This window comes from Rhipicephalus sanguineus, chromosome 1, assembly GCF_013339695.2.
Source record: "Rhipicephalus sanguineus isolate Rsan-2018 chromosome 1, BIME_Rsan_1.4, whole genome shotgun sequence".
NCBI classification, from domain to species: Eukaryota; Metazoa; Arthropoda; class Arachnida; order Ixodida; family Ixodidae; genus Rhipicephalus; species Rhipicephalus sanguineus.
Window position 1 is genome coordinate 12,810,562 of NC_051176.1, and position 20,771 is coordinate 12,831,332.

A 20,771-nucleotide genomic window follows, 5' to 3' on the forward strand; every position below is an offset into this window, starting at 1 on the left:
ATTAGATGGGTGGAAGGAACAGCAGGTAACCAACGTGCAGAGAATTAAAATAAAATGGGACAACAAAGACATTCCCACGAATTACTCGTCATCACGTTTTCCTCGAGTGTGCTACCAGAGACCCTTCAAACTGGCTACTACAAAATCAAAGTCAGACATTATATCCCTAACTCACGCCGATGTTTCAACTTTCAGAGATACGGCCATGGTTCGCTGAGTTGCCGAGGCCGCCATACGTGCGCAAAGTGCGGTGATCATGATCACCCGTCAGACAACTGCAGTAGCGGCTCACATCACTGCGCAAACTGCGACGGCCCACACCTAGCATACTCTAGATCTTGCCCGACTTGGAAAAACGACAAAGAAATTGTTACTCTCAAAGTAAAGGAAAATATTTCATTTCAGGAAGCGCGAAGACGCATGTCATTTCTTCATACCGCAGGGCATGCTGATGCAGCGCGTAAGGGGGCAACACTGCAGCAGTTTCCGACTTCGGCCAGGCCCACCAGGAAGGTGGTAACGGCTATGTCAGCCCCTTTAGCGACAGCAGCAGCAGCTGCTTCGCCGTCCCCGAAGGAGAACCCATCGACCTCCGGGTTCATGAAGTTCAAGGCCACGCCTTGTGAAGCGAGCCTGAAACGCACACAGCTCTCGCAAGAGCAGATGTTTAGCGCCGCCGGTGAGGCAATGGACACAACTCCAAGCGTGGCGGCGCAGAGACCACCTAAGGAGCGGCGAGAATCTCTCGACCGCTAAAAAAAAACAGAATTACAGGGCCAGAGACAGCTCTGTAATCGCAAGAAACACATTTCTCTACACACAGAACTAATTTATCTAACAAACAAACAAATCAATATGGATACACATACACAAATCACACAATCGAACGTTCGAGGTCTTATCAGAAACCTTGACGATGTCCATGAGCTCCTCCACGAATACAATCCAAAGGTGTTGTGTGTGCAAGAGGCACACTTAAAATCAAAACACGTTAACCTCCTTTCCCAGTACACTGTTTTACGTAGGGACCGCGATGATGCGGTCGCCTCGTCTGGTGGCGTCGCAATTACCCTGGATAAAATGTCCTCTGACAGTCATTACAAATTCAAACGGCCCGTGAAGCGGTTGCTGTTCGAACTGTGCTGTTAAACAGGCTTGTTACAGTATGCTCTCTTTACATCCCTCCGAGTTACTCACTTCAAAGACAGAATACTAATGAGAACTAACAGGACATAATGCCAGGGAAAGTATAACGGCTGTTATATATAGTAATTAGGATAGAATTATGAGGAAAGTAAAGTGGCCGAAAAGATAACTTGCCGCCGGCAGGGACGGAACCTGCGACGTTCGAATAACGCGTCCGATGCTCAACCACTGAGCTACGGCGGCAGTGGTAGCTCAGTGGTAGAGCATCGGACGCGTTATTCGAAGGTCGCAAGTTCGGTCCCTGCCGGCGGCAAGTTATCTTTTCGGCCACTTTACTTAGCGCACATGTAACACCCCTTATACTTTCACTGGCATTATTTTCTCTTAGTTCTCATTAATATTGCGTCTAACAAAGAAAAACAAACCCTTAAAAGTCACCTTATTTCCTTCACTTCAAAGAAAAGAATTTTATGCTTTGATAGAGGCGCTGCCGGAGCCTGGGAGATAGTACTGGGAGACGCACACAGCACACTGTGGGGCAACTCCCGCTGTGATGCGACAGGACGATTAATAGAAAACTTCCTTTTTAGGGGCGAAGCTCCTTATAGCGAGAGCTGGTCGGTTGTCGATCGTCGATCCATCCGACGTACCCCGTAGTGTTCCCTTATCGTGCAATAGTGGGCGCTGTCCCATAGAGATGCATGCAAACTGCAGTTGGGTGACAATATACTAGATGGCGCTGTACGCATTCTGTGTCGTCATCTCCATTTCTCGTCTCGTTTCCGAGAGGGCGCTGTCCCTAGACATGCGTACAATATGGCGGTTGGTTGAAGGTACGCTAGATGGCGTTGGCGGTGCAGCTGCTGCGCGGGCTGCGCGGGGATCTCTCATTCCCCGGATTGTCGCCGTACGAGCGCGCTTGACGGATCGTGCTGCTTGGCGGACCATGGACGACGAGGAGCGCCGGGTGCGGAAGGCCACTGCGGCTCGTGCTCGTCGGCAGTATCCCCAGGTGCGAGCTCGAGACGCCGCCGCGAAGCGAGCGCGGCGCCAGGCGGATCTCGAGATGGTGCGCGCCCGCGAAGCCGCCACCAAGCGCGCGCGGCGTCAGGCGAATTCCGTGACGGTGCGCGCCAAGGAGGCCGCTGCGAAACGTGCGCAGCGAGAAGCGGACCCGGAGACATCGAGGGCTCGTGCTACGGCTGCAAAACGTGCGCACCGAGAAGCGGACCCGGGACTGCGAGAGCGGGAAGCGGCTGCGAAACGTGCAGCGAGATTACTGCTGGGCAAAACCACTGAAGATTTCACGGTGTAACGATGATTGCTTCAGGAGCTTCGCCCCAAACTCTTCATCATTCACCCCGTGGATATGCTGTGACTTTTTCTACTGGAGCATGCATGGTAAATAAGAAAAAGACGCCAGATCCTACGCAATATGGGAATCGATGTAATGCGATGCAGTCAGCAAAGAGCTGCATACATCGTCTTGTTTGTCATTGAGGCTAATGAAGTCATTCGTGGAACCGGCAGCGTGGAACCGGCAGTGCAATGGCAGTGCCGTTCACGCATGTTCTGCTTCTTGTGCAGGTTGCATATAGTTCCAGGGTGCTTTCAACGGACCACGCTGTCAACCACGGCATTATTGTCGACATCGCCGAAGGATTGACAGGCAACAGCGAGAAAATCTGCGAAGCGCTCAAATGGGAACCGTTGACGCCCACTGCAGCCGAATCCGACATGTGTCCAGCAACAGGATTCACAGGCAACAGCGAGAAAATCTGCGAAGTGCTCAATGGGGAACCGTTGACGCCCACTGCAGCTGAATCCGACATGTGTCCAGCAACAGTCTACGAACCTTGGTTCACCGCTATCATCGCCCTACAAAAGACGATCGACTGCAGTGCATCTCTGGGGCGTGGAACCGGCAGTGCAATGGCAGTGCCGTTCACGCATGTTCTGCTTCTTGTGCAGGTTGCATATAGTTCCAGGGTGCTTTCAACGGACCACGCTGTCAACCACGGCATTATCGTCGACATCGCCGAAGGATTCACAGGCAACAGCGAGAAAATCTGCGAAGCGCTCAATTGGGAACCGTTGACGCCCACTGCAGCCGAATCCGACATGTGTCCAGCAACAGGATTCACAGGTAACAGCGAGAAAATCTGCGAAGTGCTCAATGGGGAACCGTTGACGCCACTGCAGCTGAATCCGACATGTGTCCAGCAACAGTCTACGAACCTTGGTTCACCGCTATCACCACCCTACAAAAGACGATCGACTGCAGTGCATCTCTGGGGCGTGGAACCGGCAGTGCAATGGCAGTGCCGTTCACGCATGTTCTGCTTCTTTTGCAGGTTAGTGAATGTTCCCTTTGTAGACAATTTGCTCTTGTTATCCAGCCGGTTCCACCCCATATGTTGTATAACTGTGTGCGCGTGCATTCCGATGCTAGAAACCGCTCAAAGCGTCGGATTTTGTTGCTGCGTCGTTTTTGCTTTTATTTTTTGCTATTAATTCTCTGTGGGGATATCGAAACGAATCCTGGCCCTGTCGTTGATGCGACGCTACAGAAAATTTTGGATGGGCAAAACGCGATTGTTCGAAAGCTTAATACCATTGAAGCGAACCAAGCGGAACATAAGGCTGCTATAAATGACTTGAGTGAACGAGTGTCGTCAATGGAAGGAAAAATGTCAGTGCTGTCAAAATTGGAAGCCGCTATCACTGAGTGTACTGCGCGCTGTAATACCCAGCACGAGGTGATACAGTTGCTTCAAAATAAGATTGATGACCTTGAAAATCGTAGTAGACAGCATAACTTGGTATTCTACGGCATACCTGATACAAGTGTCCGCGAATCTTGGTCACAATCTGAATCGCTTGTGAAAGAAGTATGCTCGACAAAATTACAAGTTAACCCCGAAACGATAGAAAAAGCTCATCGGCGCGGGAAATTTCGAGAGGGAAAAACGCGGCCCGTGATCGCAAGGTTCGGGTCACTGAAAGAAAAGCCCCTGATTTTAGGAAAGGCCAAGAATTTTAAAGATACAGGTATCGGTATGTCGAAGACTTTTCTGAGCCAGTGCGAAATAAAAGGCGAATTTTGTGGCAGTTTGCTAAAGAAAATAGAAGCAGGGACGCACGAGTACAACTAAAACACGATACCCTTCACATAGACGGCATCAGGTACACTTATGATAATACCTCAGGCAAGGTTGTGCAGTGCAAATGACCGACTAAGTTCTTAAGCTCTTCACTGTCTTTTTTGTTAGTAAACTGTAGGAGCATTAAAAACAAAGTTGACATAGTCGATGCCTTAGTGCGCATGATCAAACCAAGTGTAGTTATCGGCACTGAATCATGGCTGAATGAAGACGTGGCAAACACCGAGGTATTTCCAGATAACTTTACTTGTTACAGGAAAGACAGGAACTATCATGGAGGTGGTGTAGTTATCTTAGTAGATCAGCGCATTCCGTCTATAGGCATAAGCACTACAGACGATATGAGTGAAGCTGTTTGGTGTCAACTTAAGCTCTCGAATGGCAAATCACTATCAGTCTGCTCTTTTTATCGACCGCCAACTGGTTCAACTAAGGAATTTAGTGAATTCACTGCTACAGCTACAAAAATCGCCTCTGATTACGTCGTTGTAGGTGGGGATTTTAACCTGCCTGATCTCGACTGGAATGAGCAACCAATAGCTTCTGGAAGTTCTCTTAGTTTTAAATCTGAAATGGCTGATTTCATGAACCTCTTGTCTTTAAAACAGACAGTGTTGAAACCAACTCGAGGAGGTCATATCCTTGATCTATTTTTCACAAATATGCCAGAAATGTTAGAAAACACTGAAGTATTACCAGGGATAAGTGACCACGAGGTTGTGCTAAGTGAGATAAATATGAAACATACGAGTGCTTACAGTGAAAGGAGTCGGTGCATGTACAATTACGCGAAGGCTAATGTCCAAGGAATCAACACTGCATTGGAGGCATATTTCATTGTTTTCGAAACACTTGCCGACGAGTATTCAGTAGAAAAGCTGTGGAATTTGTTTAAAGACAAGATTCTAGAGCTGAGAAACCGATTTGTTCCGACATGGGTGCTGACCAGAAGGCGTAATAAAAGTAAACCATGGTTTTGTAGAGAACTCGACGTTTTGGTCAAGCGTAGGCAGAGAATTTACCGTTCATTTAAAAGAAATCCCTCGGAAGAGAACTCTTGCAAACTGAAGCTGGCAACGCGTGAAGTAAATAATGCTACAGTCGAAATGAAAGTAGCCTACTTTAAAACAATTGAACGTCAAATAACGCAAAACCCGAAAGAACTTTGGAGGTATATCAAACGAAACAAGAAAGACAACATTTCAATTCCCGCTTTGACCAGCGGTGATATTACCGTGAGCGATGCGACAGAAAAGGCTAAGTTATTCAATTTATATTTTACGTCAGTGTTCTCAGCCGCTACTGACCTCCAAAAAGACTTGAAACTGTTAGTACACGAATCCACATCCATGCCTGATGTAGTACTTGAAGCTCGTGGCATTGAATTACTACTTAGAGATCTAGATTGTGCAAAAGCAGTGGGTCCTGATTGCTTGCCTAATTTTATGTTGAAGTCTTCTTCCCATGCAGTGTCTATGTACTTGAAAGTTATTTTTGAAAAATCGTTAAAACAGAGTTCTCTTCCAACTGATTGCAAAATGGCGTCTGTTGCTCCTATACATAAATCTGGCCTGCGCAATGCTGTGAATAATTACCGCCCTATCTCACTCACCTCTGTGTGCAGTAAAATTCTTGAACATATTTTGTATACTGCGATTGTAAAGCACATAGATAGTAATTCCTTATTCAACTCTAACCAGCATGGATTTAGGCAGGGGCTATCATGCGTCACACAACTGGTAGAGTTCACGCATGTTTTAGCAGCAGCACTGGACGACAAATTCCCGGTCGACTGCATTTTCCTCGACTTTCAAAAAGCGTTCGACACTGTATCACACTACTTATTGCTGCAAAAACTAACCAGCTTTAATATTAATCACCAAGTTATTGCATGGATTGCTGAATATCTACATGAGAGGCGACAATATGTAGTTGCAAACGGCGAACAGTCTGAAATAACTAGTGTTACTTCAGGGGTACCTCAGGGATCAGTTCTGGGACCATTACTTTTTTTATTATATATAAATGACATTAACGAAAACGTACAATCCCATATTAGGCTATTTGCAGACGACTGCATTTTATACCGTCAGATTACCTCTGAAACTGACTGCTCCGTAATCCAAAACGACCTATGTGCAATATACGCGTGGTGCCAGCGATGGGAAATGAAACTGAACCTTAAGAAAACTGTATGCATGAGGTTTTCCAGAAAAAAAAACCAGGTGAATTTGAATACACAATAAACAGGTCTCCGGTAAAAATGGTGCGCGAATACAAATACCTAGGTGTTTTCTTTTGTCCCTCTCTATCATGGAATCGGCATGTGGATTACACTGTAAATAAAGCTTGTCGGAGCTTAGGATTCTTAAAAAGAAACACACGTGCTTTTCCACAGCAAACCCGGGAGGTACTATACAAAGCATACGTGAGATCAGTACTGGAGTACGCATGTTGTGTGTGGGACCCTGCAACATCATCAAATAAAGAAAGATTAGAAAAAGTTCAGTCTATGGCGGCGAGATATGTGTTTAATGCACCTATGTACCACAGACAATTCAGTGCGACGGAAGCTAAGCTGAAGTCAAAATGGAAGTCTCTGCAGCACCGAAGGGCATCGTTTCGACTGAAGCTATTGCACAGCATATTTTATTCTCATACTCGAATTCCCCGTGACGTATACATAAGCCGGCCTCACTACATTTCAGCCCGCAAAGATCATGAACACAAGATAAGAGAATATAAATGTAATACATCGTCCTTCAGCAACTCTTTTTTTCCGAGAACTATCAGTCAGTGGAATCGACTTCCTCCCACAATTGTAGAAATTTCTTCAACGGATGCGTTCTTTTCTGCAATAAAAATGATTGAATCTTTCGACCGCTAAGCCCTATAGACTACGTGTGTGCGCCTGGCAGTCGCCATGATCTGTACGGTATCTTGGTTGTAAGCTATGTTGTTTTGTTTTGGTGTCAATTTGCCCTTGTGCTAGACGAATGCTGCACTTTGTTTTAATTATCATGGGATTTTCATCAATTTTTGTGGTTTCTGCATTTTTTTTCTCTAATACATATGACTTTTCTGACGCAGCTGTGCTCGGTGCAGCTGTGTATGTTTTGTGTTTTGGAAATCTACTTCTTTTCTCTTTTTCTTCTTTTTTTTTACACAAACTTATGTGAACCTGCAATTTTCATGTTCTTTTTCTGTACCCCCCCCCCCCACTATAATGCCTGTATGGGCGCTGTGGGTACTAATAAATAAATAAATAAATAAATAAATATCGTGACATCTAGTTCGCTATATATCGCGAGATTGTCATACATGCATGCGTGCACAATCTAGTATATGCCATGCTAATGAAATATATATCCTCCTACATATATACGATGCATGACCTGCTATTTATGTTCGTGACGCACTTCTGTCACACCGTACCAATTTAGGTATATATCCAGTTAACAAAACGGCCGCGAGTGCACCATGAGCATGGCGTCTAAATCATAGCCTACATGACATGCATGTCATGACTTTCGTATTCCCCTCTGTTGTTTATGTTCTTCACATAGTCAGGTCGCGCAATACCAATTTTGGTGTATATCAAGATAGCGAAACGGCCGCGAGCGCACCATGAGCGTGGTATGTAAGTCATGCTGTACATGGCATGCGTGTCATGATTTTCATATAAACTCCTGCTATGTGTGTTCGCCATACAGTCACGTCGCGCGATACTAATTTTGGTGCATATAAAGCTAGCGAAACGGCCGCCAGCGCACCATGAGCGAGGCACGTAAGTGATGCTGTGCATGACATGCGTGTGGTGATTTTCACGTTACCACGTTTTAGTTGTGTTCGTCATAGTCACGTCGCGCGATACTAATTTTGGTGCATATAAAGCTAGCGAAACGGCCGCCAGCGCACCATGAGCGTGGTACGTAAGTCATGCTGTACATGACATGCGTGTCATGATTTTCATATAAACTCCTGTTATGTGTGTTCGTCACACAGTCACGTCTCGCGATACCAATTTTGCTGTATATCAAGCTAGCAAAACGGCCGCGAGCGCACAATGAGCCTGGAATGTAAATCATGCTGTACATGACATGATTGTCAAGATTTGCACGTTATGACCTGTCAGTTATGTTCGTCATATACTCTTGTCACGCCATACCAATTTTGGTATATATCGAATCAACGAAACGGCCGCAAGATCACCAAGACCGTGGCATGTAAATCATGTTGTTCATGACATGGATATCATGATTTTCATGGTATGACCTGTCATTTATGTTCGTCGTAAAGTCATGTGTACATTCTGTTGACGAAACGGCCAGGAGAGCACGAAGTCGTAGACGGCTAGATAGATAGATAGATAGATAGATAGATAGATAGATAGATAGATAGATAGATAGATAGATAGATAGATAGATAGATAGATAGATAGATAGATAGATAGATAGATAGATAGATAGATAGATACGCTCAAAGTCGCAGAAGTTCGCTAAGAAAGGCTTCGTAATTAAACGACGCTATATTTTACAGCACCACACACAGCACTTACTCATCTATAGATTTAAGTATGTGTATCCCCTGCACTTATACCATTCTTGCAGTGGAAAGTTCTTCAAAATTCCTACGACAGCGACCACTTTCCTGTATTTCTCAACGGAATAGAACTAGTGTGAATGTCTGCCGCAGACCCGACACTGTAAGGTAGACCTAGCCAACTGGGAGATGTTCCAAGAACTTACGTGTATGCCGAGGGAAGAAATACAGGCTCTAAGCATTGATGATGTAGTCGCTTTTCTAACAGCAGTTATAATAAATGCCGCGTCTAAAGCCATTCCCAGAACATCTGGACGGATGGGCAAACGGAGGGTTCCCTGGTGGAATGACAATTGCAAAGAAACTCGCATAAAGGAAAATAAGGCATGGGGACTGCTCCGCGACTTCCCAACTGCGGAAAACCTAATAAATGCAATGGAATGGCTAGAAAATCGGGCTCTCGCTTCTTTCAGTCCATCACCAAGAATTTTCCTTCGCTATGTTGATGATTGTTTTTGTGTCATCGAGCGATCTGCTTTGGAAGCATTCATGGCACACCTCAACAATCAATCTTCCGCCATTCAGTTCACCGTGGAAATGGAGGCTAACCAGAGGCTACCCTTTTTTGGACATTCTTATTAAAAGGACCAATGGAGCGCTATCTTTCTCTGTCTACCGAAAAGGCACGCACACTGACAGGTACCTGAACTTCAGGTCTGTTCACCCTGACACTGATTAGAGGTCAGTGGTTGCCTCCTTGTTAGGCCGTGCACATGGCCTTTGCACGAATCCCAAAGACCTGAACGCCGATGTCAAGATGGTTCGGGAGGGCCTTTCGACGTGCGGGTACCCGCCAGCGTTCGTTAATGTGGTGGAACATCGCATGTCTGCTCCCTCACAGCCTGCCAGTGTCCGACAGAGAAAACGGCGCTGCTGTTCTTATGTGCCCGGAAATAGTGAGATCTTGTCACGCGTTCTGCGTAGCTACGATGTCGAAGTAGCCCACGTGGCCTGTACGCAAATTGCAGAACACGCTTGTTGGTGGGAAGGACAAACTTCCGAAGGAAGCCTTTCCTGGTGTTGTGCACAGAATCTCTTGTGCGGACTGCGATAGTGTTTATATCGGGGAGACCGGCAATTTCAGACAGCGCCTGCGCCAGCATCAGAACGATGGGAAAAACAAGAAACTGGCATCTAATGCACTGGCGATGCACGCGGACACGACTAATCACACTATAGACTGGTCGAATGCGAGCATTATCGGGAAGGAAAGAAACTGGACGTCACGCCTGCATCTTGAGTCCCTCGATATACAATCTACTGAACAGACGCTGAATCCTAATGTTAGAAACCTTCCCTCGTGCTATGCGCGGTGCTTGCGTCACTTACTGAAACCTATATAGTTAGATGCTTTTAGTGTTCTTGGCTTCATTGTGAACAAGGCTTCCGTATGGAAGCCTAAACGTCGTTTCTTTTAAAACTTTTATTTGGTCTGTGGTTGCCTTTTATTCATCGTGTTTCGTCCCGACCAGACGGGCTTCCGTCGAACTCTGGATTTCTTTAAACAAGAGAGGTGTGACGCCAGCCCCCAGTATTTCGATCAAGGGCGATGCGCTTTCTGTGAGCTACGAACATAACTTAAAGTAATTCTGGACTCCAGATTCACGTTCTCCTGCGATCTTAAATATCTGAAATTCAAATGCTTGAAAACACTGAATCTGCTCAAACTTTTATCACGTACAACATGGCGTAGCGCTCGTAAGTGCCTTCTAAACTTATATGAGTCTAGTCTGCTCACGACATGGACTATGGCGCCATTGTATACGATTCTGCGCCCCAAAGCACATTAAAAACACTAGACCCAGTCCACCAATCTCGGCCTACGTTTAGCTAATGGAGCTTTCAGAACAAGTCCGGTACAGAGCCTCTATGTTGAGCCTAGTGAGTGATCGCTTCACCTTCGACGTTCATACTCCAGCCTTAGATACTTTCTCAATGCATGTTAGAATCGCGAACACCCCCTGTACAATCAAATTAATGTACAACTCATGTGACCAACTGTTTCGTAACAGACTCCTAGTTAGAGAGCCGTTCTCACTCCGCGTGAGGAGGCTTGGGGAAGAAATGGGCGTTTCACTGCTTGAACACCAGTTGAGGGCTCCGGCAATATCCCTGCCACCATGGCTGTGGCAGCTCATAGATGGTGACACATCGTTTGTACAGGTCACTAAACACGCTGCTGAAGTCCACATACGTATGCACTTTATGGAGTTGCAGTCAAAGTATGCTTGCCCTCAATTTTACACAGATGCGTCGAAGTCACGTGCTGGCGTTTCTTACGCAGCTGTAGGCCCGGATTTTTTGGAATCTGACGTCCTGCACCCAGAAATCAGTATATTTACTGCAGAGGTCACTGCAGTACTATCAGCTGTTCAACATATCAAAAAAAGAAACCTACCTAGATCTGTTATCTTTTCAGACTCTTTAAGCGTCATAAGTTGTATACAGTCATTCACTAAACGTAAGAATCCTGTACTGAACTAGCTTTACTCTGTTTTGTGTACAACGTGTATTTCATACCAGTCTATAACCTTATCCTGGGTGCCTGGGCCCAGAGGCATTGCACACGAAATTCGAACATCAAACGCAACGAAACCCACCAACTCCAAGGTAACAGTTTCTGCTTTAGACTTAAAGCCTTTCTTGCGCAACAAACTAAGAGGCAGCGAATGTGGAACACTGAAACGACAAACAAGCTTCACCTTATTAAACCCCGTATAGGAAGATGGGCACCGCTAACAAACATACGATATATCGGCGTAATTTTCCGTCGACTTCTCCTGACTGGTGATGGTCCCTCCTGTTCGTAGCAAATGTGGTGTACCACTGACTGTTCTACACATCTTCATGGAGTGCCGTGAGATGAAGCTTATAGGAAAAGCACTTTCCGCAGGCATATCGACAATGTATTGCTCTTCATCCGGCAATGTTCCTAGAAGAAGATCCGCTTTTAGCATGCGATCAGTTGTTGCATTTTTGAACGATGTACACTTTTTGCAGCAAGTACCTAAAAGAGACCCATAGCACCGCATCTTTTCAGATGCTTACGCTGTGGCTGCGATAGTTACTGCATGTGTTTCCCGACCCTTGCTTTCAAGGACTCGAATGAGGCATTAGTGTTGCTTTCAAATAACCCATATAGACATACGAATTAAGCTTACCTTGATTATCACCTCTTGTATTTTAAGTCATAGGTACTGTCACTTACCATTGCCATAATTGTAATACATTTATAACTTGTACATGTTTAGACGATCGATTCTTTATACAGCTTCTTACACCAACGAGTCATCTCATTGTCAACTCACTCCCACCTTGTGTCTGGCACTCTGTGGTCAAAAGCGGCGCTTGTGCCAAAAAAAACCTATTAATCATCATCATCATCTCACAAAAGTGATTCAGAGAACGTATGTTGTGCTTCAGCTTCGAGCACAGCTGGCAATAGAAGGTCACATGTGTGACAGCACGCTCACTAAGCAGATATGTTCTAATCCTTTGTGGGCCAAAGGTCTTACCTACTCTCTCGCTCTTTTGGCCCAAACTATTTTGTCAGCTTTTGGCACCGCGGAGGAAAACTACAACTTTGCACGGAAAGCTTCTAGTTATATATTTTTATTGCTTTCAGCGTCAAGGTTTTCGATCTAGATTTAGCCAGCCCCAAGGAAAGCTCAAATTATTTCATTGATGGAGTTTTGCAGAACACTATTCTGTCTCTTGCCTCCTTTCGTTTTAGAGCAGTATATCTACTACACTAGGTACACACCCAGAGGACTTCTCGCTCAGTAAATGTTCACTGCTTACCTTAAATCTTGAACGATATAAAGAGCGCGATAAACAAGGACAAGCAAGGAACGGCAAACACGGGCGCTGGCCCTGCAACTAAAATTTTATTTCTAGCGGAGGAGAATAAACAGCAACTGAGAAATCACGATAACGTAAAACCATCTCGCTTCTACAAGGTAAGGAAAAGAGGCAAAAACAAAACGAATGAGTGGCTCACTAGACATCAACAATGCGCAAGCCATCCCCTAAATGTGATAGTTCTGCCTCGGATAAGGCAGACGAAGGTGGTCACCTTCAAGTGACACGTAAAAAGCTTGTATTTATTTCTCTTGTGCGCAAGTCCCTGTGTCGATCCCTGTCACCTTTTAGCTCACCGAAGGTCAAAATGGGACTAAGTGCGGCGTGAGGTGAAAACTGACGTGACACAATGTAGCAACGACAAGAACTGAACCATTTATTGGTTCGCGCTTAAGCTTTTTATACTGAAAAACGCGTGAGTCTACGCACGCGCTGCGGCCGAGTATTTATGTCGTGACTCGCGCACAGGTGATGAGGAACTCGGGCGGGTAAGCGCGGTTTATCGACGACGCTGCGCCTCTTCAAAATCACAGTTGTTTCGGAGGGCGTCTTGTTCGCGTTGATGAGTTTTGACTGCAAAGTCAATTCATATCGGCCGCCAAAGTTGGAGCCAAAAGCGGTCGAAACACAATTAGCACAGACATCAACGCGGGTCGTAAGTTTAAAGCACGATAGTTTAGTTGAGCTGGGGACAACTAATGAAAGGCAAGAACTCAATGAATTTTTGGCCAATTTTTCTATTTAAACATGACAACGTAAACTAGCAATTTGCGGCTTATCTGGCATTTGGCTAAATAGTTGACTGCATCATGTTTTTGGTGGATCGCCAGAAATGAGAGCGTGTGTCGGCTAGTGGTGTTTAGTTCAGCTTTGTGCAGTGCTTATTTCTTTGCTTATGTGTTGTAGTTAGGCGTTGTAGCCTTTCAGGAATGACGCTTGTATGTCAGCCGCGGGTTTTCTTGAGCTTTTAAGCAGTGTACCTTTACCTCAACTTTTCTTGAATGGTCAGGCGAAGTTTTCTTGCAGAAAGAGGGAGTGCGCATTGGTTCGTGTATCGCCCCCATTCTGAGCGATTTGGTCCTAGCCAGCATCGATAGGCATATATAAATGGAAATTATACAGGCAGGGGTGCAAAAAATTTTTCGTTTTGTCGATGATTATCTTATACTGTTTGAACCAAGTGATGCTAGCCTCGAGTCAAGTGTATCCGGCATCTTATCTATTTTTTCAAAAGGTTTACAGCCCCTGGTCATAACTCACGAGTTGCCGCGGAACAACAAAATCAAGTTTCTAGATTTGAAGATTAGGTTTTCTGATGAGCTGTGTTGGTTGTACGAACCAAGAGGTTTGAAGCCGCTCCTACCCTACCATTCCGCGCACACAAAATTAGTCAAAAGGGCTATCGTTGAATCTTGTCTTGTAAGTGCGTTGAAAAAATCAGGCCCGCGTCTGATCGAAGAAAGTTTACGAATGCAAATTAAGAGGCTTGAAGCTGCAGGTTACCCACAAGAAGTAATTACAGCTGTGGCAGAAGTCTTGCATCGCAAGATAAAGAATGTAAGAGGTGGTGCCAGGCCAGAGCGAAGACAGACCACCGCGGAAGCTGCGCAAAGTCAAAATAAAAGGTTTGCCGTAATTCCGTATATTCACCGTGTCTCCCATAATCTAAAGAAGGTGGGGCAGCACGCGGATGTCAAGGTTGTCATGTCGGCACCCAATAAATTGTCAAGCCTTTGCAAGATGACGTGCCCAACGGCCAAAGAAAAGCGCACGTGTTCTACGAAGCATGGAGTACGCTTTGCAGAACGTAAAGAAGCAGTGGTTTACTCATTTCCTTTAACATGTGGCAGCAGATATGTGGGACTTAGAGATGGCTTAGAGATGGCTTGTGCCATCTCTAAGCTTAGATAACTTAGAGATGTTTGTGTGCTACGCGCATGGCTAACAGATCGAACAATTATTCTTCAGGGTGGGTGGCTCACTTTCATTTGACTCGCCCTCTTATGATAGTCTTGTGACAGTCATTTAGGAAGAACAACTCTATTCTGACATCGGTGGCGTGGTTACGAATTGTGCTTATAACAGCGAAGGAACATGCCTTTCTTGGCACATCTCTCAGTTATGTAAGCGTGAAGGTGAAGCTGAAGAGTCCGAATTAATGAATACAATGTCATTCACATTTTAGCGTGGCTAGAAACAAAGGCTTGGGATGACAAGGGCTGCTTCTACGGTCTTTCCAATACGTCCATATGTTCTGCGCTTTTCCTTAGTGCTTTGAACACCACAAGACACGCAATATGCAAATTACTGTTAACTGCGGACATATATACTAGCGCGAGTTAGTGTTGTCGAGAGCATAAGATAACAGGCTATACTTTGCAATTATACAACGTACAGAGCAAGTCACTCACTCTTCATCTTCAAAGGTGCGCTTAGTGAACACAAACGACACAAACGAAAAAGTACAGGACATAAGGCAACGAGCGCAAACTACCAACTGGTTTATTGTCTCAAAAAAACGTAGCCCCAAGAAAGGGGTGTGTCAAACGAGCATGCGCAGATGCTCATAAAAAGGCAAACGGGGCAGGGCGAAAATGAGCAGGGGCGGGAGGTGCGGAAGAAAGGAAAAGGTGAAATAGGAGGGTGAGGAGGGAACGCGACCCGAAGAAGCAAGATCGATCGAAGACAAAGGTACATGGCAACGCTGCCTAGCGGGTTTCCTCCAAGTTTGCCTTTCTTCTCTTCCAGTCAACAATCTTTTAGGGTTCCCAACGCCCTCATAGTGATTGAATACATAAGAGACGGCCCACCGGTGAACTGTTTTGTAGCGTTAGCTACACTTGCCTAGCTGGAGCAGGTTTCGCGTGGGTCATCATGAGCCGTGCTGCGCATGCGCGAGGATGAGTGCGGAGCCGGCATCTCACACGTCTCCGCCATCGCCGCGCGCGGCTCGCCACGGCTGGTGGCGGTGAGCGGGTGGAGTGGCGTCGTATCCGGGCAGACAGATTGGCGCCGGCACGCGCGACTCGCCGCTGCTGCTCTGCGCATTCGAGAGGGGTGACGTCGTAGCCATGGCGCGCGCAGCTATTCGCCTTCGCTATGCAGTCGCCGTCTGACAATGCGCTGGTGCCGCTTGATAGCGCCTCTGACTGGCCTTTGCAGGTGGGTAACGCCATGGAGAAGGAGAGCGCAAATGCTGCTCAACGGCGCAGAAAGAGCGACGTGCCCGACCAACCCTGCAGCAGCAACAACAAGACGCCGTCGATGACGTCGAGGATCGCCGATCGACTGCCTATCCGCGATGCGCAGCGCCTATATGGGCGCCACTGAAAGCCGCGTAGCGGCGGCCGTTGGAACCGCTGGCGGGTCGCGTAGCAGACGCCTCACTTGCGCGCGTGCGATTTGGCGCTTGTGCGCGTCCCAGATAATTACTTTTGCGGCGATAGTGTGCGCAAAGGAGCCGCACTTTATAATAGTGGACATGTGTCCAATGTCACGCCTGTGTGGGACGACAATGTCACCATATGCGCCAAGTGTTTGCCACAGACAAGCGTCAACAAGCTTCCCTATGAAGTGGAGCTGATCGTAAGTACACCGCTTTCTTTGTAACGCCCCGATCACTAATGCCCGCATGCGTTGACGCGTGAACCAACGTTTTTTCTCGACACAGTAGCTTCGTTTACGGGCCATGTGTTTATATAGTAGATTTTGAGGGAGCGCTGTCGCACCGGCGTATAGATTTCACAGGTGCCGTCACGCGAAGGGTCACCGTTGGGAAAACGTTGAAACCAGCACGATAAACTTGTGAAAAAATAAACGATAAGCTTGTCATCATCGGTGCAGAAGCGCACAGCAAACATTCTGCACCGATGATCGCATTCCAGTGCCATCAATAGGTAGAATGCAGCCGATTTCGTGCAGCACACGTGTGATTTCACGGCGCTTTTGTAAAGGAGCCGTCACCTGCCCCACATTCTCTGGCATTGCGCTTCACGCCGCTAGTTTTTCAATAGAGCCTAAGGATCGCGTCTTATCAGTAATAACAACCTCATGTGCATTGTAGCGTCTACAATGCAGGCGAGGCTACCAAGTGTACAGGTAGTAGCGTTCGCTGAAGACGTAGCGACATAAATGGAGGAATAAAAACACGGTAATCGTTCTAACACTGCCGTAAACAAAGCGCGATTGCTTACCTTCTGCGTCGTACAGCCGCAATCCACCGCGGCCGTCGCTCTCGCTCATGATGTAGCACAGGAAACCTGTAGAAGTGCGTTCCTGGCGATTTTATGTGTGTTTGAGCAGCCGGCAACGCAGCAGTTATTTTTCGACATCGCTGAAGCCCGACAGAGGCATTAAATTACGATGAAAACACATTCATCCGTGCACTCGCGTACACGCTCGCAGGAACACTGCCCGCCAACACCCGTCAATGCTTCCGAGACGTGGCGGCAGATGGCGTCGTCGGCGCTTGGCGCATCGACTATACTGTGAAACTTAGCGAAAGCGCCAGTGCGACTCGGACCTTCGAGACGGACTTCGTAAACAATCCGTTTGGATACGTGTGCGACGTGTGTGAAAGACTATGGTACATGAAAGACTTGACGCCGCTAAGTAGTGCCATGCGTGAAACTTTGAGTTTAGTGGCGACGCCTGAGTGGGGTGAAACCGTGGCGCGGGTTTGTACAACGTGCAAGACATTTCTCGTTAAGCAGAACATTCCGCTCTTTATCGTTACCAATGGGTATCGTTACCCGGCCATGCCGCAGGGTGTACCGGTTCGGAACGATGTGGCCGAATGTGTGTCATTGGAGCAGTAGTATAAGCATGACAATCAAGCTAATCCTAGACAATCTGGAAAGCTCAGAATAATCAGCTGAACCTTTGCTAACGCTACGTATACCCTGGCATAGCCGAGCTAAGCCACTGCAATTTCTTTTTCAATAGACGTCAAAGACCTTTTCTACAATATTCTGAGGAAAGAGACTGTCAGGGCAGTAGAGGACGCCATTGACCTGTTCGGGATTTCCAAGTTCCAGGACTTGTACAAGTGCAGTGTCGTGGGTTTCCTCGACCTTTTGGACTATTACCTGCATTGAACTGTGATAGCACACGAAGGGCGTTTATATGTCCAAAAAGAGGGTGTCCCAATCAGTTCTTGCGTTGCACCGGTTTTATCAGATTTGTTTTTGTCAGTGGGTAACCATGAGATGTCGGATAGTCTGCGCGAAATTGGCATTATCGCATGTTTCCGATACGTCGATGACTATTTAATTTGCACCAAGAGAACCAAGAAAGACACACTTACTCCGCAGAGTGTCGTCAAGACATTTGAAAGGGCACACAAAGGGTTGGAAGTCACATTTGAACTCCCAGTGGAAGGTAGATTGCAGTTCCTTGACTTGGAAATCGAAATGGGGGATCAACATACCTGTTGATCGTACAAAGTGCGGGGTGAGAAAGGGCTTCTTCCTTACGATTCGGGGCATTCAAAAATAATTAAAAGAGGAATCGCAACGAGGTACCTGAAGCAAGCCCTTGCGAAGTCATGCCACCACAGGGTAGAAGAAAGCGTGGCAACCCAGATTAAGCTACTTCAGAGCAGTGGCTATCCTAAAGGAATGATTACACAAATTTGTGAAAAGCAGATAGGAGAACTAAAACGCGACCCTAACATAGCCAAAGTACCTATAGATAAAAGCAAGAGGCCTGTCGTTTTGCCATACGTAAACAATCTTTCACATAGAATTAGAAAACTCGCTGCGCGACACGATATTAACGAAACCTTTTCAGCTCCGCAAAAGCTGAAAGGCTTGTGCAAAAAGGTCAATACAGGTCAATTGACCCAAAACCCAATTTGCGATGTTAAGCGCAGAGACAGGTTCGTAGAGTGCACGAAAGGGGTGGTGTATAAGATACCGTTATCGTGTGGTAGGTCGTACGTCGGACAGACGGGACGATGCCTTAATCTAAGGCTAAGAGAGCATCGGTACGCCTGGCAGCAGCTAGCAGCCGCTAGTAATTTAGCGGCACATTGCAAGAAATGTTCATGTAGAGCCTTCTTCGAAAGAACAGCTGTAGTAGCCCACTCCGAGGGAAAAACGAACCGAGAAATTTTAGAGACATTGAAAATTATGGAAGAAGGCGAGGAAGCTTGTGCAAGTGCCCTTTCTATCGTCCTTACAGCGTCTCTGGTAGATTTTGCGAAAATTACAAGGTAATTTTGACTCGATCTTGCTTCTTCGGATCGCGTTCCCTCCTTGCCCTCCTTTTTCACCTTTTCTTTTCTTCCGTACCCCCCCCCCCCTGTTCATTTTCGCCCTGCCCCGTTTGCCTTCTTATGAGCATCTGCGCATGCTCGTTTGACACACCCCTTTCTTGGGGCTACGTTTTTTCAGGCAATAAACCAGTTGGTAGTTTGCGCTCGTTGCTTTATGTCCTGTACTTTTTCGTTTGTGTCGTTTGTGTTCACTAAGCGCACCTTTGAAGATGAATCAACACCAACTAGCCCACCTCATAGCTCTTTTCGAAGTCACTCACACATAAAGATCATAAGCAGCATGGTTGCATTTAAAGAGGTGACTCCAGCTTAGCTGGTAGACATTCGCGGGAAGGGAGACAGCAGGAGTATTTCTCACAAACATCCCTAAAGGTGGGCTTCCATATCCATCCCTTGAAGTGTTGTTCCCTTCCACAAGCACCCGTACCCATATATTTAGTCCTCTTGAAAGGGTCAATAAATACTGTAGTTTTTTTAGAGTAATTGACAAGGGCCCTATTTAAAAAAAATGTTTCTTATAGCTCCCGAACCCCAACTCACACAGTACTTTGAGTCCTGTGTTGCTGTGCACTCATATATCAGCACGCTTTACGTGTGCCATGTAAAGGCGCTTCAAAAATTCTCAAAGCCTCATTTGGTGCAGACGACATCGCTACAGTACAAGAATGAGACATACAATAAACACAGTAAGCATTCCCGATACTAGCAGCTCCAAGTGCAAATACATATTTCCAAACACACAAAAAAACTTTCTCTTCGAACATAACATTCCTTGACAAATTAATAAACCAGCAGCTTGTCACCTGCCAAAAGTGCCCTTTAGCTAGATTTCACAATGCTTGTTCCTAGATTTATTCGAAACACGTCGGTCTTTTGCATGCGTGCCTATAACAATTCACACAATCTATATAACCTACACTGTGCACACTTCTGCCTAGTGAAACATTACTTTAGCATTTCTTGCATCTATAACATTCAGCAACATGCACACCTGCAGAAATTGAGTACTTTAGTCATTATTTAAGTTTACAGAACCTGAACCCTATACAACAACTCTACATCAACATAACATGTGAAAAGATTAGCTATTCATGTTTAGTGTACTGGGAATATAACCATGTAGTCGCTTCCACTTCAGGCTTGACATCAAATTGCAAAACATACAGAGGCGAACATAATGGAAGCGAAAGCAAAACACAGCCCTATGCTTCCCAATTTGTTCTGCGAAACACATTACACACATTTTAAACATGTTGCACATATACCATCAAGAGTGTTGTCAAGATGTATGCGACATGTCTCAGGTATCATTATATTCGTCAATGTTTTCAGTTTTGATGGTTTCGTGAAACTTCATGACATGAGCACCACACTACACGTAAACAAGATCCCATTCTCAGCTTCTTGGCTTGCTATCTAGCCTATACACTGCACCTGTCTGAAGAAATATACTATTTTGTTTCCTTGCATACTAGTGCAGTCTAATTCTGGCAAACAAGGAAAACAGATCATCGTACACATTTTCATCACACACAGCCAGGTGGTTCTGAATTCTCTGACAAAAAAGGTCACATAGGGCCTGCCCTATTCTTAGCGAAGTAAGTTGTCCCTTTCAATGGACAACTCGAAAACTTCCTCACGTGAATCAGGGACATAGAACTGAAAGTTTGCTTAAGTCTAATTCAGAGCCAGCAGTGAATTTTACGCTTGAGTAGATAAGC